We start from the raw sequence: 24071 nt of genomic DNA, 5'->3' as shown, positions 1-24071 counted from the left end.
GCTCGTCCTGAACAACCGAAACTCGGGTTTCCTAGAGCCCCTCCCTGTTGGAAGAGAAACGAGGGGGGTGTGGGCTGGCCTGTGCAAGACGTTCGGGAGCGGTGGGCGCGCGGGGTGGCTCTGAGCCCTGCCGGACCTCTGGTCCCTTATTTGGGAAGGAAGGGCGGGTGCTGCCTTCAGGGAGCTTCTTGCTCGCTCGCTTGGGGCAGGGCTGTGTCACCAGTTGTGAGGCAAAGAAAGATGTGACCAACAGGGGGATGCATTTGTGTCAGGGGCTCTGCCCTCGGTACTGTTGACAGTCTGGCTGCGTAATTCTTTGTTGAGGTGGGGAGGGCTCAGTCTTGAGGGTTTGCAACGTCCTGGGTGCCAGGGGACGACCCCCCGCGCCCCCGCTGTAATAAAAAATCCGCTGACCCTTCTGGATGTCCCAGGGGAGCAAAATCCCCGCCAGTTGAGAACCCCTGAATTATGTGTGTACGTGTGCACGCACACGCACACACACACACACACACACACACACACACACACGTGCATGCCTTTTTGTGAGTTGTTTTGGATGAGCAAGCCTGCTCGATGGCCAGTATCAGCTTCCTGTTACTTGCCCACACACCTAAAAACAAATTTCCCTTCCATAAACAGCCAGATGGGCGACCACTGACCTCCACTCTCAGAGGGCAGAGGAGAGGAGAGGAGGGGGTCCCCACTTCGTTCCCCGCAAAGAGCTGGAAACCTTGTACAGACCGGTTATGGAAGGACAGGGACAGAGGGACGAAGGCCGCCTGCTCATATCACACGGGCCAACTAACTCTGCAAAGAGAAAGCTTTCATACCTCACGCAGACCTTGAGGCTCTGGGCCAGGCTGGGCCCCAGGTCGCCGGGTGGGGGCGGTGGGGAGGAAGATCTCAGTCCCTCTACTGTCCCTTCCCTTGTGGGCCCCAGACGCAGATCAGCAGATCCCAGCAACCTGGAGGGCTGTAAAAGCCAGCACCGCCTGGAGTTCGGGGCCTCCCTGAGGGAGAGACCAGGCTGGGGTTCCCCCCTGCCAAGGGAGGGGGGTTCTCTGGGCACCCAGGGGGCGTTCTAGAACGGCAAGCAAATAGCCTGTCGGTGGGCCACAGCCTGGGACTCAGACAAACCTCACGGGCTCTCCTTCCCAAATGTGACGCGAGCTGAGCGGACTGGAATCAAAGGTATAAAATTGGAGGCAAGAGGTATGCAAAGACCCAGCTGTGAGCGGCCTCTGCCGAGCACCAGTGCGTGAAAGTGCTTTGCAAATGTTCTTTGTTGCCATCCCCCAAAAACCCAGCAGAGCACCTGGGGCCCCAGAGGCGAGAACCTGACCTGGGGCTGCCCAGCCGCGCGAAGCTAGAAGCTAGAAGCTAGAAGCTAACTGAGTTGTGATTGATCCCGGTGACTCCTCCCGGTGGCCTCGGCTCAGAAATGCAGTGTCCCAGGCTGAGCCCTGGAGACCGTGTGGACCCGGGAATCTGCATGCTAGCAAGCAGGCCAACTCTAGGCTTGTGTCCCTGCCGGGGACGGTGACTCAGACCCCGGAGGGGAGCAGTCAGGAGGCTGTGGGTAAAAGGCCAGTCCTTGGGCGCAGACGCGCTCTGCACAGCAGCCCTGCGTCGCCCGGGCCGGGCCGGGCCGGGCTGTGATTTTCCATCTGATGCTGGGCTGATGTCACTCGTGGCTGCAGAATGGAAAGCAGCAGCGTGGGCTGGTCTCGGGCGAGAGCTGTCTGCAGGGGGTGACGGCAGAATCCGGTGTCTGGTCCGCAGAGCAGTGTCCCTAATAGGGTTCACTGAGCCTTTGGGGTGCTCGCCGTGCGGTGGCTGTTGCAGGACCCCGGGGGCTGCTCGTTTGTGGGGAATGAATAATTAATTTGCGTTTTCGGAGGACTCGTCCCTTCACCGCAGATACGGCAGCCAAGCTCGTCATGCTCCGTGGGCTCCTGAGTGAGCGGCTTTAGCGGGAGAACTTGCCTTAGCCCCCGCGGCCCTGGGCACCTGTTTCCAGGCTGTTGGTTGCAGACTGCGTTTCAGGAGAGCCACACCTTCCCCCTCTCTGGACACTTTCTTTTCTGTCCGTGGGGAAATGACACTCTCTCCTGGCCTTGGGGTCTAGGGTCCACCGGAAACTAGGACACTAATACCCACAGGGCAGTGGAGTTCTGTCTCGGTGGGGCTTCGTTTCCGGTTTCCCGGTGTGGCCGGCTGCAAGCTGTGTGTGGTCACAACCCCCCTGGAAAAGGTCCGGTTGTCACAAGCGCCTGGGCCCGGGTCGTTCACCCCCGCTGCCCCCGGAGGTGTCTCCCGGACCGCAGCCTTCACACTGCCTTCCTTCCTGCCCAGCCTGTCCAAGCTGTTCTTCCTCCAATCCATTGCCAGAGAGCCCACCATGGCTCCCTACTGCCCAAAGCAAGGGGAAGCCCGATGTTCAAAGCCCTCCGTGGCCCGGCTCTGGCATTCCTCTGCAGCCACACCTCACACCTCTCCCTCCTCTGAGCTGCCAGCCCCCAGATGCTTCAGTAAACGTTGACTGAGAGCCCACAGCACTCCTGGCGTTGTGCAGGTAGATTGCTGGGAGACGGAGCACGGCTGGGCCTTGCGTCTAGAGGGGCCAGGAGCCCCAGCAGGTGGGTTACAGGCAGGCCACACAGACCTCCGGGGCCCCAGGAGCGGTGGGGAGCAGGGAGGCTTTGTGGGAGGGAGTCTCAGAATTTCTGGCATCTTTAACCTGCCACACCTGGCGGGACTGGGGCCCGACTGTCAGGCCTCAAATGCCAGACCACGAGGGTCTGGGGGGTGTGGGATCACCGGGGGCTTCAGTTGAGGGGGGAGAAGCCGGCATCCGGAGCCCGGCCTGAGGAGACCCCTCTGCAGGCAGGCAGCCTGGCCCGGAGCCCCTCTGTCCACCCACCCTTCCTGCCTCGGCACCGACCCCACCTCGGGCCCCGCCCTTTGCACTGCCTTCCGGTTTCATTGCTTAATTGCACTTAGATACTTGACTGTGCGGCTTTCCTTGCTCCTTTATCGATCCCCGAGGGCAAAGTTTGGTCTCTGGGCTCCATGTGGGGGATGGGGAGGCAGAGCCTGCAGGCCAGGTGGCCTCAGTGGGTGCCCGCGCTGCCTGGCTGTGGGACCTTGGGAACGTGGCCTGCTGTTGGTTTCTGAGCCTCAGTTTCCCCATCTGTCGTCCCCCAAGAGTGGGACGAGGTGTGGATGTGCCCAGAGGTCCTGAGGCAGAGCCTTGCATGCTGCGTTTAGACTCCCAAGTTCACGCGTACGGCCTTGAAGAGCGCCCACGTGATTCATTTTGCTTTCTGTGGTTCTCGACGCTACTTCTGGGGGCTCAAGAGCAGGAAGCAGCCCCAGAAGGAGATGACGTGCCCAGGGCCGCACAGCGACACATCAGAGTCCGAATGCGACATGCTTTGGGCCACTTGCCCGTGAAGGGGTGCTCAGTACCCCTCCACTCCACTGCCCCTGGTGCTCTGAGAATCTGCTGTCCTGGAGGCCTCCAGGCGGGCCCAGGGACACCCTGTCAGGGAGGAGGTCTCCTGTCCTCTGCCGCCCAGCCGTGGCCACAGTGGTTGAGAGAAGGGGGGACTTTAGGGTGGCAGGTGCAATAAGGGTGCCCCTCACGCCCCCCCCCCCGCCCCACCTGAGCCAAGGTGCACCTGTGCGACAAGGCACAGCCCATGTGTCCCCTGGTGACACCTTCCTTGGATCCTGCTTACAATGACACGCCCCCTTCCCCTCGCCCTACCTCACTTACAGTACGTGGCATGATCCACGCACGAGGGCGGGGCTCTGGGTCTGTGAGCTCTCTGCACCTGTGTGGCCGTCGGCTCCGGGGCCGCTGGGTGAGTGGACGGAGGGACGCATGGCAGAGAGGCAGGTGGCCTGGACAGAGGCTGCTCCCCCCTCCAGTCGAGGACCAGGCTCCTTCCTGGAAGGAACGGCTGCCTCGAGTGGGCAGCACTGGTCGGACAGCAAGTGGGACAGTTACTGTCCCGAGTTGGGGTCGGCAGCCCATGCTCTCCTCCTCTTCCTGGCCCTGTGGCTCCAGGCAAGACCCTCAACTTCTCTGGGTCTCGGTGTCCTCATGCATGAAGTGGGGAAAGCCTGAGCCCTTGGCCGCCGTTTGCCGTTCACCCACTGTGGAATTCCTATGCTCTCCTGCCCCACCGGCTTTCGAGGACAAGGGCGATATTGACAGCTTGTCCCAAACCTTTTCTATTTCCTCCAACATCATTCTTTTTTTTTTTTTTTTTAAGTTTTACATATTTATTTTGAGAGAGAGAGAGAGAGAGAGAAGATCCCAAGCAGGCTCTGCACTGTCAACACAGAACCCAACGTGGGGCTCGAACCCGTGAACCGCGAGATCATGACCTGAGCCGAAATCAAGAGCCGAAATCCAACTGACTGAGCCACCCAGGCGCCCCCTACCAACATCATTATTAACGGAGCACTCAGAACATTTAAGGGAAAGAGTCCTGTGGCCCAGCTCAGGGGACGGGTGACCAGCAAGGGGACACACAGCCTGAGCACCTGGAACCTGAGTCCCCCGGGAGGTTGGGCTGGCTCCTCCCCGGTGCCTTGCTCTTGGGCGAGGCCCTACTTGCCCAATGGCAGAATCGACAAGATGCATGGGTTTCCCTCTCCTTTTTCTTTGTTATTCTTCTCTGCAGCTGAACCTTTTCCCTCCCGAGTGAAATCGTGGGCGGAGGTCGATGTACGGGGCAGCCGAGGTGGCCCTGCAGGGTGGAGGGAGGCCTGGCTGCTGGGGCCCAGGCTTTCTAGGGGCCCCTCTGCTGCAGAAATGCAAGGCTTGTTCCCGGGCTGAGACAGCGGACAGTGGGTGTGTCTGTGGGCACAATGTGCCCCCAGATAGAAACTGTGGATCAAGTTTGGGTTTCTGCTCTCCACCTCCCTGGGGCCCACTTGTGTTTCTCCTGTGTTTCCCCTGTGGCTGCCTCATTGTTGTGATGTTGGCAAAGGCTTGCTTTTGCTTCCTTCTCTGTCCGGAACAGGATGCGCCTCAGACGCTGAGAGGAATACCAGTGCAGCGTTTCTATGGCCTCTGGTCCAGGGGTCGGTGGCGTCGGAGGGGGGCGAGGGGGGCGGGGCATGGGGGAGGCAGGTGGCAGCGGCCAGGACTCAGGAGGTTCCAAGCATTTTGTGAATGGGCCATGAGCCATTTTATTTTCTTTCCGGGAGAGTCAAGAGCAAACAAACCTGAATTTTAGGTCTTAAGACAATGCAGCCCGTTCGAGGGCTGGAGAATCTCAGAGACCTCACTTCTCTGCTGCCTCTTAGTCCAAGGTTCTTATCACCTCCTTTTCCCCCGTGCCTGATTTTAGTAGCACTCCCTGGTTTTCAAAATTCTTCTGCAACAACTGTGCTTAAAATGAAATGCAATTTTTTCTTTCTTTCTTTCTTTCTTTTTTTTTTTTACCAAAAGGCTCAGGTAGGAAAATCAAAAGACCCCTAAATGCTAGGCAGTTTGGAATAGGAAAAAGTCTGAAATTCCAGCTGGATCCATTTTCTGAAATGTATTTCGTGTAATCTCGCCCCACGGTTACGCAGTGAAAATAAGATTTCCCCAGCTGCACACACGGGGGGGGGGGGGGGAGTCAGGCATATTGTTATCCTCCCTTAAAGATTTAGCACAGAAATCTTAGTCACAAATATTGCAGTTAAATAAATCAGTCGTCTGTTAAAGGAATCCTGCAGTCAGGAAACCAATTTAACTTTGTGAAAGGAAGTCATTTGCACATTTACATGACCGCGGGGCATCTCTTACCTGTTACATTTTGTAAGGCACAGCACCCCAGACAAATTTTCCTTGGAAGACAGTTTTGGGAAGACTGTCTCTGATGAAAGAAGGAAGATGAGGACATTTAAAGGTCCTTCCGCAGAACAGTGAAACCTGGAGGAAGATGAGATTCCGTCGTACTTACTTTCTGAAGAAGAGCAAGCATCTTCCATCAGTTGAGACTCTGTCGAAAGGGCTAGAAAAACTGTTGCAAAGTGGGTTAAAGCAAAGAAGGGAGTTTACAATTTTTTGATGTTTATTTTTGAGAGAGAGCTAGAGAGAGAGGGAGAGAGAGAGAGAGAGAGAGCGGGGGAGGGGCCGAGAGAAGGGAGACAGAATCCGAAGCAGGCTCCAAGCTCTGAGCTGTCTGCACAGAGCCCGACGTGGGGCTCGAACCCATGAATTGTGCGAGGGGCTCGAACCCATGAATTGTGCGAACATGACCTGAGCCGAAGTCGGACGCTTAACCGACTGAGCCACCCAGGCGCCCCAAAAGCAAAGAAGGGAATTTAATATTTCACAACACCGAGGAGTCCGGGGTGGACTGGGTTAGGACACTGCCAAGGTACCTGCACCCCTATGCTGCCCCCTGTTCTCGGGGGGCCCGTGTGCTGTCTGGAAGCCCATCCCCTGGGGCAGGGCAGCTGATGGCGGTGGGAATCTCCAGCCATTCCTGTTGTCGGGACAGATGGACGTGGGAGAGAGGGAGAGAGCTCCCTCTGTGGTGGAAAGACGAGGGGGCCCCGCTTTGGGTCCAGCGAGTTGGGATTGGGGGCAGCGTGGACCCTTAAGAGGAACTGAGGAATGTTGCTGTTAGAAGACAGAATGGATGCTGGGGGGCGGGGACACACAACCAAAATGCCAGAACGATCTCTAGGGCGTTTCCCTGGTCTTTCCTTTGTGCTGGGGGTGCTGGGAGTCAGGGGTGGGGAACCAACTCTTAGAACATGCGCTCAAGATCTGAACGCTGACCCTGAGAGAGGCAGACAGGAGGAGTGGGGGGGTGTTGGCCGGGTTCCCCTACTGCACCGGACAAATCAGAGAGAGACCCATCGTTGGCGGGCAGACAGGAAGGCAGAGGCTCTTAGAAGAAAGAGTATGTCTGGCTGCTGAACCCCCCTAGGTTGGAATGTGGCCTTGGTCGTTGGCATGAGTGGGAACACCCTGAGGGCGACCCCAGCCCTCCTTCTTCTCCTTCCAGCTCTCTGAGAATCTCTGTGTCTACACATGATCACACGACCCCTGGCCTCTGTGGCTTGGTCCTAAGATGCTCCTCATTTCTGGTGCCGGCTGAGAGGTGGCACATAGTCCGAGGTGGTCGTCCCAGTGCCTCCAATTCTCCCCACCCACGACAGTCGTGGCATGCAGCTTCGATCTGTGCGTGTGAATTCCTTTTTTAACCCTGACCCCCTTCATCCATTCTCCCGGCCCCCCCCCCCCCCCCCCCCCCCCCGCCATTTGTGTTTTGTGACCGGAAAGTAAGCCCTTGGAAGGCAGGGTGCTTGACTACAGTCGGGTGTCCCCAGTGCCCGGCACAGAGTCGCCCCTTGTAACGTTCAGTCTCGTTGCTGAGTGGCTGGAATCGTGGGGCACGCAGGCTGGGCGCTGGGGACGCAGGGTCCTTATCCTGTGAAAATTCACGTCCCCGGGGGCCTCCGCGGACGTGCTCGGGTGGGGAAGATGAGGTGCCGAGAGGTTGGCCAGCCTGGCGGAGGTCAGGGCCTGAAGTGGCCTGCTCTCTTCCCGTTGTTCCGCAAGTGACCGGTCCCTCACTGAGTGTTCAGTGGAGCCTCCTCCAGACTGGACTGCGTGCACATCCTGGGGGGCTGCCCCCTGCTCCCTGCAGTGGGTTGGATCTCCCCCCTGACTCCAGAGAGATCCAGAGAGCTTGTGTCCCCCCGGCCCCCCCCCCCCCCCCGCAATCTGGCATACACCTGAGCGTCCCCCGCGGGGCCGTGGGCTCCTCAGAAGTGGGACTGTCGTCCCTGCACCTGACCCTCGTGTGGGGCACTCAGCATGCGAGTCGAGTGCGTGCTGTGTCGGGGGTGGGGGGCTCCGAGGCCGTTGTGCAGCGTATTCCTGGGGGCCCAGGAATTGTGTCCCCAGATTTGAGGCCACAGGGTTCTGGTGTGGGGGGGGGTGAGGGGAGCTGAGGCACCAGCAGTGGGAAGTGGGCTCCCGTGGGTCTGCTCTTTGCCCTGCTGCTCTCGGGGGTACGGAAGTACCGGGACACTGACTTAGGGTCCTTTTTTAAAAATGTTAACAGCTAGGGAGGGGCCCCTGGGCGGCTCGGCTCAGGTGGTGAAGCGTCGGGCTGCGGCTCAGGGCTTGATCTCTTGGTTCGTGGGTTCGAGCCCCGCGTGGGGCTCTGTGCTGCCGGCTCGGAGCCTGGAGCCTGCTTCGGATTCTGTGTCTCCCTCTCTCCCTGCCCCTCCCCTGCTCGCGCTCTGTCTCTCAAAAATAAATAAATGTTTAAAAAAAAATTTAAATGTCAACAGCTTTATTGAGATGTAACTCGCATGCCATGTAATTCACCCATTTAGAGTATGCAATGCAGGGGCCCCTGGGTGGCTCAGTCAGTTAAGCGTCCGACTTCAGCTCCGGTCATAGCCTCATCATTTGTGGGTTCGAGCCCCGCATCGGGCTCTGTGCTGGGCAGCTCCGAGCCTGGAGCCTGCTTCAGAATCTCTCTCTCTGTCACTCTCTCTCTCTCTCTCTCTCTCTCTCCCTCTCTCTCTCTCCCTCTCTCTGTCTCTCTGCCCCTCCCCCCTCATACTCTGTCCCTCAAAAATGAATAAACGTTTAAAATACTTTGTTTCTTTTCATGGCTGAATAATATTCTACCGTAGCAATATAACCACATTTTGTTCTCATGCATGTGTTGACGGACATTTGTGTTGTTCCCACCTTTTGGTTATCACGAACGGTGCTGCTGAGAACGTTGCGTAAGAGTCTGTGTGTGGCCGTATGTTTTCATAGCTCTTGGGTGTGCATATACTCAGGAACTGAGTTTCCGGGTTACCGGAACATATGATAAACCATGTGATAAACATATGATAACCGTATGTTTAATCATTTGAGAAACGGCCAGACTGCTTTCCAAAGCACTGAATTCCCAACAGCAATGTGGGTTTCGATTCTCCAAATCCTTCTCAGCACTTGTATCGGTCTGACTCTTTGATTCCAGAAATCTTAGCGGGTACCAAGCGGTATCTTATTGTGCTTTTCATTTGTATTTCGCCAATAACTAACGATGTTGAGCATCTTTTCGTGTGTTTTATTGGTCCTTTATATATCTTCTTCAGATAAATGTGTATTCGCATCTTTTGCCCATACTTTAGTTGGGTTATACGTCTTTCTATTGAATTGGAAGAGTTCTTTATATATTCTAGATACAAATGCTTTATCAGTAAACTTATTTGCAAATATTTTCACCCATTTTGTGGGCTGTCTTTTCGTTTTCTTGTCTGTCTCCCCGAAGGACAAGTCGTCCAATTTATCTTATCTGGTTGTTTGGGCTTTTGGTGTCCTAGCTAAGAATCCTTTGCCAAATCCAAAATTAATGAAGATTTAGCCCTATGTGTTTTTTTTTTCGAAGAGTTTTATAGATTTAGCTTTTACATTTAGTTCTCTGACCCATTTTGAGTTAATTTTTGTATACGATGTGAGGTGAGGGCCCAGCTTCATTCTTTTGCGTGTGGCTTATTCAGTTTTGTCCCAGCACCATTTGTCGAGAAGATATTCTTTCCCTATCTTGGCACACTTATTCAACATCAGTTGACCAAAGATGTGTGAGTTTATTTATGGATTCCTGGTTCTGTTTCATTGATCTATATGTCTGTCCTTGGGCCAGTACCAGACCGTCTTGGTTATTATTGATTTGTAGTAAGTTTTGAAATTGAGATGTGAGTCCTTATGTTGTCCTCCTTCAGGATTGTTCTGGCTATCCTGGGTCCTTTGCAATTCCATATGAAATTTATTTTTTTTTTTTTTGAATTTTTATTTAGAGAGAGACAGGTGCACAAATGGGGACCAGCAGGTAGAAAGAGAGAATTCCAAGCAGGCCCCATGCTGTCAGTGTGGAGCCCGATGTGGGGCTCAAACCCACTAACCATGAGATCGTGACCTGATCTGAAACCCAAGAGTTGGGCACTTAACCAACAGAGCCACCCAGGCACCCCCCCACCCATGTGAAATTTAGAATCAGCTTGTCAATTTCTGCAAAGAAGTAAGCTGGGATTCTGGTGGGGGGATGTACTGAATCTCTAGATAAGTTTGGGGAGTGTTGCCATTTTAATGATGTTAAGTCTTCTGACCCATGAACATGGGATATTTCCCCAATTATTTAGATTTTCCTTTTTTTTTTTCAACAATATTTTGTAGCTTTCCAAGTATAAGTTCTGTACTTCTTTTGTTAAATTCATTCCTGTTCTATTCTTTTTTGATGCTCTTGCTAATGGAATTGTTTTCCTTTTTAAAAAAATTTAGATGTTTATTTATTTTTGAGTGAGATAAAGAGAGAGAGCAAGCAGGGGAGGGGCAGAGAGAGGGAGACACAGAATCCAAACCAGGCTCCAGGCCCTGAGCTGTCAGCACAGAGCCCAACACGGGGCTCGAACTCACAGACCGTGAGATCATGACCTGTGCTGAAGTCGGACGCTTAAACGACTGAGCCACCCAGGCGCCCCTGGAATTGTTTTCTTAATTTCATTTTTGGATTTTTCATTGCAAATGTATAGAAATACAGCTGAGTTTTGTATGTTGATCTTATCTTATTAATGTAGTACATCATATCAATAAAATGAAAAGCAAAAATCAGCAATCTTGCTGAACTGTTCATTTCTTTTAGTGGAACCTTTAGGATCTTCTATATATAAGGTAATGACATCTGCAAATAGAGATAGTTTTCTGTCTTCTTTTCTAATCTCACACTTCTTTCTCTTGCTTTATTGTCCTGTTTAGAGCCTCTAATATACTGCTGAATAGCAATGGTCACGGTGGGCATCGTTGTCTCACTCCTGATCGTAGGGAGACAGCATCCAGTCCTTTACCATTGACTATGATGTTAGCTGTGAGGTTTTTTTTTTTTTTGGTTTTTTTTTTTTTTAATGTTTACTTTGTTTTATTTTTGAGAGAGAGAGAGCAGGGAAGGGGCAGAGAGAGGGACAGGGAGAGAGACACAATTCCAAGCAGACTCTGCACGGTCAGTACAGAGCCCCACATGGGGCTCGAACCCATGAACCGTGAGATCATGACCTGAGCCGAGATCAAAAGTCAGGTGCCTAACCACTGAGCCACCCAGGCACCCTAGCTGTGAGGTTTCTTTTCTTTTCTTTTTTTTTTAACAGATAACTCTAGTTCCCTTCTACTCCTGGATTATTTAGTGTTTTTATTATGAAACCGTGTTGGATTTTGTCAAGTACTTTTTCTGTGTCACTTGAGAAAAGCCTGTGATTTGTGCTTTTTATTTTATTGATATGATGCACTACAGGAGTTGATTTTCAGATGGTAAACCGACCTTGCATTCCTGAGATAAATCCCACTTGGTCATGACGTATAATTCTTTTTATTCTTTATGTTGCTGGATTCGGTATGCTAGTATCTTGTTGATTTTTAGGGGGGGTTGCATTAGGGCCGCTGATCTCTATCTTTCTTCTCTCGTGAAATTTGTCTGCTTTTGATGTCCGGGCCAGTACCTGCTTTATAGGACAAGTTGGGAAGTGTTCCCTCTTCTTCTGTTTTTTTGGATGAGTTTGTGAGAATTGGTATTGATTCTTGAAATGTTTATAGAAGTGGGAAGTGAAGCCATCTGGGTCTGGGCTTTCCTGTGCGTGAGTAATATTTTGATTACGAATTCAAGCTCTTGCCTGCTTATAGGCATTTCGGATTGTCTCTTTCTTTCAGATCTTCCAGATTTTTCTGGAGTAGGTTTTGGTAGCGTATGTCTCTCTAGGGGCTTAGATCCTGATGATCATGTTCTTTGTGGCCTTTCAGTCCTTGCTGACATTGAGTTCTCCCTACGTGCCAGGCATCTTTCTGTGCATTGGCTCATGCAGTTTTTATAAACCGTTGATCAACTAGGTAGCGTTATTACCATCTCCACTCCACATACCTAGAAACTGAGGCAGAGAGAAGTTCACTAGTGGGTCAGGGTCACACAGCCAGGCAGTAGAGGGAACAGTAGAGCTAGGATTGGAGACTGGGTGGGGGCGCCTGGGTGGCTCAGTCAGTTAAGCGTCCGACTTCGGCTCAGGTCATGATCTCGCGGTCTGTGGGTTCGAGCCGCACGTTGGGCTCTGTGCTGACAGCTCAGAGCCTGGAGCCTGCTTCCGATTCTGTGTCTCCCTCTCTCTCTGACCCTCCCCCATTCATGCTCTGTCTCTCTCTGTCTCAAAAATAAATAAACATTAAAAAAAAAAAGGATTGGAGCCCGGGTGGTCTGGCCACACAGCCGTCTATGCTGTCCCTCTCCCTGCTCTCCCGAGGCCCTTCTGTGTGCTAGAAGCCGGGAGGACAAGAATAGGTCAGGCCTGGTCATTGCCCAAGTCACCGCCCAGAGACCCCAACCTACGAGAAGGAGGTATCTTATGTCTGACGTGAGGAAGGGGCTGGGGAAGTTCTATGTCTCCTCTCTCCCAAGTGCTCAGCAGAAGGGCCTCCCAGAGAACCTTAACCCAGGATGCTGGTGCCCCACCCGGCACGAGTTTGGTGCCGGGGGATCATGCCCAGTACGTCTGGATCCCCCAGGCCTCTGCAGTTAGCTCTCCTGGAGAGGAAGAGGCAGACCGCTTGGAGCGCAATCGCTAGGCAGAAATCAGGAGCGACCAGACATCACTCCACATAATTATTTCTGCATAATGACTTCTGCTACTTGATTCAGTCTTGGGCGACGACTGTAATCTTTATCTGTCACGGGAAAGCTGGCGGCCGGGGAGCCCCTGTGGCTTAGCGATAGAGCCAGGAGGAAATTTGCCATTTGAGTTCGGGGAGTGTTCCCAAGCAGCTGGGGAGCCAGAGAGCCCTCAAGGCCTCTGGACTCATGGACCCTCCTTCTGCTGGGAAGCCTGGTGTCGGAGCTGGCCCAGCCTCTGAGGGCATGCAGGCCACAGGCTTTGTCACGGCTTGGGGAAACGGAATGGCAGAGATGACAGGGCGTGGCCAAGTCACAGGGCCGCTCAGCGGCAGAGGCCCGCCGGGACCAGACTTCTTCCCTGCTCTCCTGCCACCCAGTACTTTCCCCAGGAGAGCTGGCGCGTGTCCCAGTGAGACAGGAGGAACTGTGGTAGAAGGCGTCTGTGTGGACTGGAGATGTTCTCGTCTGGCATTCGGGGCACGGGGCTGGTCACCGAGCGCGTTGGCTGTTCAGGACTGACCCTGGGAGGCTGGAAATGGCGGGGCCTTTGTAGCCCACAGTGAGCTGACCTGCACCCAGGCGAGGTGTGGTGGCATTGATCACGCGGTGTGGCCGTGGTGTGTGTCCTGGAGGGCAGGGTCCCGCGGAGAGGGGTGTGGGCTGGGGGAGTGCCTACTCGGGCTCCAGAGCCCCCCCCGACCGGCGGGGGCTCGCTCACTGCATTCCCACAGTCTCCTATAAGCCCCTGTAATTCATGAGGGCGTCTGGAAAGCACAGAGCATGGGTTTAGGGATTGGCGTTTTGGGCAGCCATCCTGCTTCGGCTCGTGGAACCGTGGCCAAGGGTCCCTGAGTGTGTTTGCTCCTCTTGTCAACTGAGGGTTCGAATGGGCTTTCCCTGCTAGGACCGTTAAAAGGGCAGGATCATAAAATGATGACTGGACACAAAGCTTCTAGCACATCCTGCTGCCAGCCGTTTCACAAAGGTGACCTTGGGGAGGACCTTTGACCCTATCTGGGGCTTGACCTCCTTGAGTGTCAAAGCCGGCTTACCGAGTGCAAGATAACTTCGCTAAGATCGTCGATTTGAAAGTGTCTTTTAAAACTATGGGACGTGGGGCGCCTCGGTGGCTCAGTCGGTTGAGCGTCCAACTTCGTCTCCGGTCACGATCTCACGGTTCGTGGGTTCGAGCCCCGCGGTGGGCTCTGTGCTGACAGCTCAGAGCCTGGAGCCTGCTTCGGATTCTGTCTCCCTCTTTCTCTGCCCCTTCCCTGCTCACACGCTGTCTCAATCTCAAAAATAAATAAAGAATTTAAAAATATGGGGCGAGGCAAGCTCAGAGGACTTTTAGGGCAGTAAAACATCTCTGTATGATGCTGTAATGGTGGATATACATCATTATATCCTTGTCGAGACCCCCAGAGCGTCCACCACCAAGAGTGAACCCTAATGCAAACTATGGATTGGGAGTGATAACGTGTGTTTGTGTGCGTTCACCATCTGTAATAAACATGCCCCCGTCTGTAGTGGGGCGTGTTGATCACGGGGAAGCCTGTGCGTGGGGGGCACAGGGGTGCCGGAACTCTGTGCTTTCTGCTCCAATTTGCTGTGAACATGAGACTGCTCTAAAAATAAAGTCTCTTTTGGGGTGCCTGGCTGGCTCAGTCGGTTAAGCGTCCGACTTCAGCTCAGGTCACGATCTCGCGGTCCATGAGTTCGAGCCCCGCGTCGGGCTCTGGGCTGATGGCTCAGAGCCTGGAGCCTGTTTCAGATTCTGTGTCTCCCTCTCTCTGCCCCTCCCCCCCTTCATGCTCTGTCTCTCTCTGTCTCAAAAATAAATAAAAAACATTAAAAAATGTTTTTAAAAATAAAAAAAATAAAAATAAAGTCTCTTTTAACAAATTTACATTATATAATGAAATAAAGTATATACACAAAGTACCGTGAGTGTGTGTGTGTGTGTGTGTGTGTGTGTGTGGTGCTCTCTAAAAGCACAGTGACCTTCCAGTGAGAATTTCTGATGGGAAGACGCTGTATGGCTTTTCTCTTCCATGTCTTAAATCCCAGCCCTGAACTTAAATAATGTAATCGGCACGTACGTTCTGTAGTGCTGCGACAGGGTAGAATTTTAACGGAGCGAAGTGCACTCTGCTTTCAATAATGTCCACGTGATGAGTTTGGGGGCACTCACTGGTCAAACACCGATTATTTATTGGGCGCCTGTTGCATACTGGCAGCACAGAAGTGAAGACAGTGCCTTCCCGCCCTCCTGGAGCTCACGGTCCATTGGGAGCAGATCCTGCCCTTTATTTCGCAGGAGCAAAGGAGCGAGGGGACGCCCCCGGGTACCCGCACGGCCCGGGGGCCCTGTTTTCTGGGGGTGAAGGAGCTACTTGGCTCCGGTCCTTGGGACCACTCCAGTGAGGGCGTATAAACGGTGACCATTGTAGGAGATGACCGTGTGTTCTGAGAAAATAGCCGAGAAGTGTGTTTGGATCGGGAAGACAAATGGGCTGGCAGGTGCGGAGACGGCGGGAGAGGGCACTGGAGATCGAGAAGGAGCCAGCCGGGGGGGGGGGAGGCCGTGTGGCCCCGGGTGTGAGAGCCCAGGACTGCCTGGGCTCCGTTCTCGCTCTGCCACAGTTTCCCCATCTGTACCGCAGGGTTACTGAGATGCCCACCTCAGAGGTTGATGGGAGGATTAAATCGGTTAGCGCAAACAGAGGATGCACAGAAAGCTTTTCGTACGGCACCTGGCAGCGGGCAGATTGTAGCCGCGAGGATGTTATAATTACACTTCATCTTCCTGTACAGGGTGCAGCCGAAAGGGCTGAAGGAGGAGGTCGGCCGTCAGTTAGCCACGCGTGCAGGGTGTTTGGAATGTGCCAGAAACTGGTGGTGGTGGTGGTTGAAGGCGGGGATGGGTCGGGGCACCCAGGATGCCCGTGGTGCGTGGGCGTGTCTTCCCATCGTGACCCTGTGACTCCGGGAACCGTTGGCTAGAGGTTGGCGATGGCCATCTGACCTTTCTTGCGTGCAGGACGGGAGCTTGGCTGGTGGAGCCCCTGTGAGCCCACCCCGTGCACAGCCCTCAGGGCCCTTACGGTGACCCTGTGGGCCAGAGCGTCGGGTCGGGCCGCAGGCGGCGTGGTGACGGGCCGCAGTGACTCAGTGATGCAGCCAGAGCCCGAGCCCTGGGTGTGCAGACCACAGAGGCCGTGGCCAAGGGCCACACCCGGCGTTTGCGCCAGCTTGTGATAGCCGGTGACCTCACCCAAGGGGTGGCCGGGGTCCCACTGGGAGACTCGTCCCATCAGTATCGTGGGGACTTTCCTCCCTCCCAGTGCTCATGGCCCCTGGCCTCAGTGGCTCCCAGGAACCCAGGGCTTTCCTGTGCTTAGTGTGGGGCTTGCAAAGGCTATAGTTCCCCCCGGTAAGTGCACCGAAGCAACCGGAAAGGCAGTGGGCTCTGGGCCAGGGGTGTCTGCACCCTAAGTGACCTGTTGTTCCTCCCTTCCAGGGCATGGTCTAGCGGCCCAGACAAGGACGTGGAACCAGCCCCCGGAGTTTCTGGTCCCGGCTGTCTCCGCCTCCGCTTGGCCTTGGGTAAGTCACTTTGGGAGGCCACGTGGGTCTGGAAGCAGGTGAGGACTGGAGGGCGGGGAGGGGGGGGGTTCTACCACTCTGTGGGGTCCTGCCTGCGGCTGGCCGACGGGGATTTCACCCAGCTCAGTGGGAAGAGCAGGGAAGACCAGAAGTCGGGGAGCAGGGGACAGCCTGCCCAGGACACCTGAGGTGGTCAGGAACCTGAGGCTCTGAGATGGAAAGAACCCACCCAGGTCCCGTGATCAGCTCGGCTCTCGCCCTAAGCTGGCCCGTCTTTCTCGTAGGTCCTTTGACCTCGGGTGCTTTGATTTGGGAATGTATCCAGTGATGGGAATAGGGCGTTCCCGAAAACTCCCACCTCCTAGGTCCTGCCCACCTCCCCCTCCCACAGAGGGGAAAGAGCTGCCTTCCCAGGGCCCCGGGGCCGAGCCTCCCCACCCCCCCCTCCCTTCGCCCCCAGCCCTCCCCATGGTCTCACTGGGGCCTCTGAAAGCTTGGTGCAAACGCTGCCCCCTTCTCTGGCCCCACCTGCGTCCTTCCAGGCTTTTCTCTGCCCTCTCGTGGACTTCCCCCAGCCCCTCCACTCTGCCGCCCTTCCCGCCTCCCCAAAAGACTGACCACGGGAACCCCTTTCTCGCTCACAGCCCCGTGATCCTCTTGTCCGCCAGCACGGCAAAGCCCTGACCAGGCCCGGCCCCCCAGACCCGGAGCCCAGCTGCTCTCCCCTCAGTCAGGGGGTCAAGTCCACAGTAATTAGCATGACCTGCCAACTCTTGGTCTCTTTGAATCCACCACCCTCCTGGCCCCATCTCAGGCCACCGCCTGCTTTGGGTTCTAGGCAGGATCCCGGGGAAGCAAAATGCCTGTAATGTTCGAGTGCCGTTCTGACCCCAGGGCTGCACCTGTTACCTGTCCTCTGTCCTCTAGAGGCACTCTGGAGGGCTCCTGTGCCACCTGTTGGCTCCCCCGCCAGGAGGTGCTGGCTGGGCACTGAACAAGCTCTCCTGAGGGCCCAGGACCCCGCTGCCTCTGCTGTGGCGTCTGTCGCTCTTGCCGGGCTCCGTGTTCGGCTCTGTTCCCAAGTGAGGAAGTAGGTGGTGAGTGGGAGAAAGGCCTCTGGCTTTGGGTTTGTGTCCTCCAGATCCTACTGGGTGCACTTAACAGCCTCCCCAAGTCCAAGTCTCCTCTGTAAGAGGATTACTCACACCTCCCTCTTGGGGTGGTTGTAAGAGTGGAGGCCGGCGGGGGTGGGGGTTGGCGGGGAGCCTCAGCTGCCTCACAGCCCTTCTTCCTCTTCCTCCTCCCCGGCTTCTGGTAATTATGACAGTGACTGTCATTAGTCATCGGCCCTGCCCTGCCCTGCCCACCCCAGTGCTGTGAGCACCAGTTGAGGCCAGGGGTGTGGGGTCTGTTGCCAAAGACAGAAGGAGGCAGCACGGGGGAGGGGCCAGGCCCAGCCCGGGAGAGCCCACCTTCTAGATCCTAGAAGCATGTAATTCTCACCTTCCCACCCAGAAGGAATCCCCTTTAACGCTCAGCCGTGAGGCTAAGATTTGGACCCCAGACCTATTGAAGTGTGCGTATTTCCACCCTAATAAAGCCCCTTAAGGTTGCTGGGTGCCCAGCACGAGACCCAGTGCGCCCGAGGGGGCAGCAAGGCCGGGAGGCAGGTGCCAGGCTGCTGTTTCCCTTTGAGCGGACATGAGCGTTAGCAGGTCAGACCGGCAGACTCCCAGCACCCCCCAAACGTTGTCGCTTTCAGACCAGGCCCAGACACCCCTGCACTTCTCCTTGCTGACTGTCCCCCGAGGAAGCCCGCATCCCCCGGGTGGGGGGGGGGCTCCGCCTCTTTTGTGTGGATGTTGGGGGTGTGCCCTCTGCCTTGGTCTTCCTGAGGGAGGAGTGTTTCTCCCACCACCCTGCCCTTCCTTCTCTAATCCGTCCTGTTCCCCCTTGTGAACGTGCTCCCAGGGTTGGGACCATGCTCCTGGGGGTTGGGACCGTGTTCCCAGGGATTGGGACCGTGCTTCCGGGGTTGGGACCGGAGCCCCAGGCGGGGCCTCTGCCTCGGGGGATAGATTAGTGTGGAAGGTGCTGCCTTAACCAGTTTCCCCTCCTTCCTTCCTCAGCTCTATGGGAGCTGCAAGATGGGAGGGGGAAATCTGGCTCTGTGTGCAGGCACGCCTCGGAGACCCTGCAGATTTGGTTCCAGAGCACCGCAGTAAGGCAAATATCCCAATAAAGCGAGTCAATGAATGTTGTGGTTTCCCAGTGCATATAAAAGTTATGTTTATACAATACTGTAGTCTACTGAGTGTGAAATAGCATTAGGTCTAAAAAAACCCACCAGTGTATATACCTTAATTTAAAAATACCGGGGCACCTGGGTGGCTCAGTCAGTTAAGCGTCCGACTTCGGCTCAGGTCATGATCTCGAGGTCTGTGAGTTCGAGCCCCGCATCGGGCTCTGTGCTGACAGCTCAGAGCCTGGAGCCTGCTTCGGATTCTGTGTCTCGCTCTCTCTCTGACCCTCCCCCATTTGCTCTCTTTCTCTTTCAGAAATAAATAAATGTTCAAAAAAATTAAAAGAATACTTCATTACTGGAGCCCCTGGGTGACTCAGTCGGTTAAGTGTCCGACTCTTGATTTCAGCTCAGGTCATGATCTCACGAGTCGTGAGATTGAGCCCTGCGTGAGCTCTGCTATCAGCACAGAGCCTGCTGGAGATGCTCTCTCTACCTCTCTAAAAAAAACCAAACCAAACCAAAACAAAACAAAACGAAACAAAACAAAAGAAAATATTGCTAAAAAAATGCTAATCATCCAAAACAAAACAAAAGAAAATATTGCTAAAAAAATGCTAATCATCCTCTAAGCTTTCAGGGAGTTGTAATCAGTGATCACAGATCACCGTAACAAATATCATAATAAGGAAGCAGTTTGTGCTTTAAGTAGTGTAGTGATACGCCCCCCCCCCCCCCCCGCTCCCGCGAAAATTTCATGGTTGCTGCTCACAGAGATTTGGTTCACCACAGTTCTTCTGGAAGATGTTAGGTTACCTGGGGCATGGAGATTTGGGATTTTGCAGAAGAGGACGGGAGAGCGTGATCCCGGGCTAACCTCCCCTCTGGGTGTTGGGCTTGTCGCCCCCCTAAAGTGTTGCCTAGTCTGCGGGTTCCAGCTGGGTCCCGTGGAGAGCCATTCTCCAGGCCTTTCTGAGGTAGCGGCCGCTGCAGTTTGGAGGCAGGACGCTAGGAAAGGGGAAATCCTTCCTGTGTTGCCAGTTGAGGGTTATTTTTGCAGGGATTTGGGATGACTTTGCAATATCACTTCCCGTGGGCGTCCCCTTCACCCCTCAACCACAGAGGCAGACCCTGCATGACAAGCGTTGTGGGCAAATGCCAGGCAAATGTGCATGTGGGCATGCACCTGCACACACACACACACACACACACACACACACACCGTGAGCCTGCAGACTTGGCTTGGCATTCTGATGGGGGCGGCGGGGGCGGGGGGTGTGATGGGGGCGGCTGTTGTCCTGGCCCGAATCAGCACTGCCAGCACCGGGCAGGAACTCACTGCCCGTCGGCATCTCTGAGCCTCTGCCGCGGGTAGCTCTCTCGTTGTGTCGTGGAGATGAAAGGCAGAGACAAGTGGGAAGGGGGCCGTCCCTGCCAGTGAGTCTGTGCTCAGCGCCCAAAGGGCGGGACACAGAGGGAGCCTCCGCAGTGAATGAATGGATGGGTGATCGAGCCATGTCCCCACGATCTCGCTGCTTGCTGGCACCTGGGCTGGGGCCCCCTGAGCCCGGTCCGAGCCCACACAGGGCCTCCCTTCTCTGCGACACAGGTGTCTCAGGGCGGCCCGCACCGATCCTCTCTTCCCAAGGCCCGGATTTCCGGATCAGCCCAGACTGCACGTGTTCTGTCCTGTGGCCCCCTTGACATTCCTGGACCTGACAGGCCGTATGTGCAGGTTTCTAGCTGAGAAGGACGCCCTGGGAACATACTTAACAAAGGTTTGCTCTGGTGGCTGTGCCTGGGGCCTCATAGCGTGTCCAGGAGACTGGCTCTTTCTCTGAAGTTAGAGACTATCTGGGTCGGAAAGTCACGGACGGGAAATTTGGAAGCCTGGAATGCCAGGATGATGGGCTCCGTGGGCCGCAGATCACTGTGGAAGGGCTGGGCCTGGGGAGGACATGGGGGGGGGGGGGGGCGCGGTGTCAGCCGGACCTTCTGACCTCCCTCCCTGACTTGCTTCTTCTCCCCAAGTGCCAAGCACCGTGTCCTTCCTGTGTTTTACGCGCCGTGCTAATCGGTTGTGGGCTTATTCCCAGCCGTGCCCTGGGTGAATGGAATTCAACCCTGTGTCCCCGGGGGTTGAGGGCAGGAAAGGACGTGGGCCGCAGCCCGAACGCTCAAGTCTGTCGATTCCTCCCCGAACGCTGCCTTCTTTTGCGCCCCCTTATCCGGCCGGCACGGGAGCTCGGTGTCCGGCTAGTGTAGGAGCTGACTCGGCCTAGAAAAGAGGGAAGGCATTCGTGCCTTGCCTTCCCAACCAGACAATAAGCAGCACGAAAGCATCTTCTCCTTCTGCGTATCCCCAGCACATAGCGCTGTGTTTTTCACCTGCTACGTGCCCTGTGAATGCAGGCTGATCGACACTGGCTGTGTGTGAGTTTGTACCTTGGTCTCAACTCTCCCTGCCGAATCTATGGCTTCTGGTGCTGTGATTTAAGGAGTAAAACCGGCAGGGGCGCCTGGGTGGCTGTCGGTTGAGCATCTGACTTCAGCTCAGGTCGTGATCTCATAGTCCCTGAGTTCAAGCCCTGCGTCGGGCTCGGTGCTGACAGCTCGGAGCCTGGAGCCTGCTTCGGATTCTGTGTCTCCCTCTCTCTCTCCGCCCCTCCCCTGCTTATGCTCTGTCTCCCTCTCTCTCTCTCTCTCAAAAGTGAATAAATCTAAAAAAAAAAAACTTTTCTTTTAAAGAGTAAAAATGGCAAAGGGCAGCTTCTGTGAGCTGTCTGCACTCCTGATTATACACACGCTCTCCAATGACAACCAAAGGCTGCAGCCGCCGTGGCCACCGAGGGTCAGCCGGCCCGTCACCATTTGTGAGCCTCGTGTGTGAGCCGGGCTGATGCCATTGATGTTGAGAATGACTTACTGTTTTTATTTCTTCCCAAAGACATTAAACACGGATCAAATAGCATATGAGATGATGATTCACTGGCAGATTCCTTCCAAGTTTAAAAAAAAAAAAAAAAAGAAAGAAAAAGAAAAAAATTTTTGGTTTAGTGAGCTGAGCCCCGAGTGGTACCAAACCAGCATTTGGTGGCAGCCGTGTCCCCAGTAGCTCTGCCGTGGGGAGGGACCTACATCCCAGCGAAGCGAGCGGACTTCCCAGCTGCTGCAAACGCGTCCACCGGGGCTCAAACATGCCTCGGGGTCCACACAGCCCAAAGTCCTGATTCCCAGACAGGAAAGCAAGGCTGTGAAACACATGACCTTCCGGGCCTCTGACTCCGCTCCGAGGCTGGGAGTGAGCGCTGTGCTAATAACAATTAACTTCTCTGCTCATACACATGCCGGCTTGCCTCCCTCACAGCGCTGGGTCGGGCCTTACCCTTTACCTGAAAACGAATTCAGAGGCACCTTTTCAGACGTTTTTTGACCTGGACTTGACAAATTTGAACTGCCCTTCGAGTCATTAGTCTGAATTCCTAGGATTTGATGGCATTTTTTTGCTTCTGCCCCCGAGCTGCCCCACCTCCCCACACCCTACCTTTGTTAATCTATCCATTGGTTCCATATTGTTCTGCACTGTTCAGTACTGTGATGTTATTGGTGCCATATGTTATATGGTTATTATGTCACTGCTCAAGAAGGGGCCTCACGGCTCTACAGGCCTGTCCCCAGCCTGCCCTGGCAGAGCACGGCTCCGGCATGTTCTTCCCGGGAGGCTCACGGCGGCTCCCTGTTGATGTCCTCAGGTTCCCGTGTGCAGTGAGGTCCCGGTGTGCAGTCTAAACCGGGTGAGGGTCCAGACGTGGTGGAGGGAGTGAGTGAGTGAATGGTAAACGCGGCCCATGCTCTTTTCTCTAAGATAAGAACGAGCCCAGGAGGGAAGCCCTCCGTGGTCCCAAACACTGATGTGCTGGAAAGGCCGTCGTCAGCACCCCCCACCCCTGCCCCACCAGGCCTGTGTTCTCCTCCACTGGGAGCCGGCGAACAGACTGAGGCTTTGCACAATCGGGGGGGGGGGGGGGGGGCACACCAGTATGGGCGTGGGGCGTGGTATATACATAATGTATGTGCCGTGGGGTGTGGAGGGGTGCGGTGTGGGGATGTGTTGTGAGTGCACACCCTGTCCTGTGCAGATCTGAGCCGCCCAGCCTCCTCGGAACACTGGGGCTTGCTCTGGGCGAATTCCAGAACTCTCCTTCCGCACCTGCTGCTTCCCCGTCCTTGAGGGGCGCGTCCTGTGCAGAAACCGTCTCCTCCATGCACCACGGGCCCGAACCAGGCAGAAGCCACAACTGAGTCCCCGGGAGACATCTGGCCCGTAGAGAAGAGCCCAGCCTCTCCCTCAGGGGCTCCCCCTTCCCCCGGGGGGGCTCACAGTGTCCCACGGCCGGCAGGGAAGGAGCAGCCCCCACTGGGGCTCTGCCCTGCCGTCATAGGCCTGTCCTTTTCTTCTGTCCTTTTCTTCTCATTTTCTCTGAAGAACAGAAGTTGGAATTTCACTGACCCGGACCCGCACCGGTTGTGTCTGGGCCGCTGGGATCCCGGGTTTTCATGGTCGGTGCTGGGCCCGCGGGCGAGAAGTGGCCGTAAGAAGTGCAGGCCGCCCACGAGCCCCGGCCGGCCTTGGCCTCGGCCTCCAGCCCGGTTCTGTTCGATACTGCAATTAAGCTCATTAAGCGCGTCACCCGTTTCTTTTCTCCTCCAAGCTGTGACGTTACCTCCCGGTATTTGTCGGATGCTTTCCAGTTGTCGGTCCTTTTACACCCTTCAGTTTCCCATTATCTTCACGGCTACCACAGCAGCAGGTACGGACTGTTCCTCAGGAAACTGAGGCCCAGAGAAGTTATGAGAACAGCGGAGGCCGTAAGGGAGGCAGGGGAGCCCGGCAGGAGCCCAGGCTGGCTATTTTCTGCGCACCTGCTGCCCGGCGTGGCCCTTTTGTGCGCGGCACCTCCCACCGGGCATTCTGGTCCCGTGGACAGAGGAGCGCGTGGAGACTGGGCCTGGCCCAGGGCGCCCTCTGCCTCCCAAGAGCTGTGCCGCTGACCCGGGTGTGCGGACACTGCCCCCTAGGATCCGTTTCCCTCCTGGGGGGGTGTTGTCCGCCCTGGTGTTCCGACACCTGGCACAGAGGGGAAACGGAAACGTTTGCCGGGGTGAGGGAACCAATCCAGAAATTTCACCGCCCACGCCAGCCCGGCGGTGAGCGGTCTGTCCCCATAAGCCTCAAAGCTCACACAGGGATGGTCATACGTGGCAGTTTTGGCTTTCAGTCTTGTTTTGGATCCTGCCTAGAGTTCTTTTCCTGTTGTTAGCAGATTCTACAAGGGGGAGGATTGTTCTCTTGGGCATTTCCTCTTCCTCTCCCCTCTTCCGTCTTTCCCCAGAGGCTCATTTCTGTCTGTTCCACTAACCTACCTTCCTCCGCTGGGCAAGCAGTTCAAAGGGCTCCTCCCCGCGAGACTCAAGTGGCAGTGATGTTGGGTCGAGGCGGGGGGGGGGCGCCGCCACTCAGGTGACCCCCGCTGGAGGGCGGCAGT

At 55.4% G+C, this 24071-nt stretch overlaps 1 protein-coding gene across 1 annotated transcript in view; it reads left to right on the top strand.

Annotated features, from left to right (window-relative positions):
• LOC125917974 (uncharacterized) overlaps positions 1 to 23601 on the top strand; it is a 48320-nt gene extending 24719 nt beyond the window's left edge. Inside the window, exons 3-4 of the mRNA XM_049624029.1 lie at positions 16198 to 16283; positions 23238 to 23601. The gene's annotated coding sequence lies outside the window, so the exon portion shown is untranslated. The remainder of the gene's footprint in view (positions 1 to 16197; positions 16284 to 23237) is intronic.
• The last annotated feature ends 470 nt before the right edge of the window (positions 23602 to 24071 follow it).

This window comes from Panthera uncia, unplaced genomic scaffold, assembly GCF_023721935.1.
Source record: "Panthera uncia isolate 11264 unplaced genomic scaffold, Puncia_PCG_1.0 HiC_scaffold_352, whole genome shotgun sequence".
Lineage (NCBI taxonomy): Eukaryota > Metazoa > Chordata > Mammalia > Carnivora > Felidae > Panthera > Panthera uncia.
The sequence above is the reverse complement of the archived record's forward strand: the minus strand, read 5'-3'. Positions and strand labels throughout refer to the sequence as shown.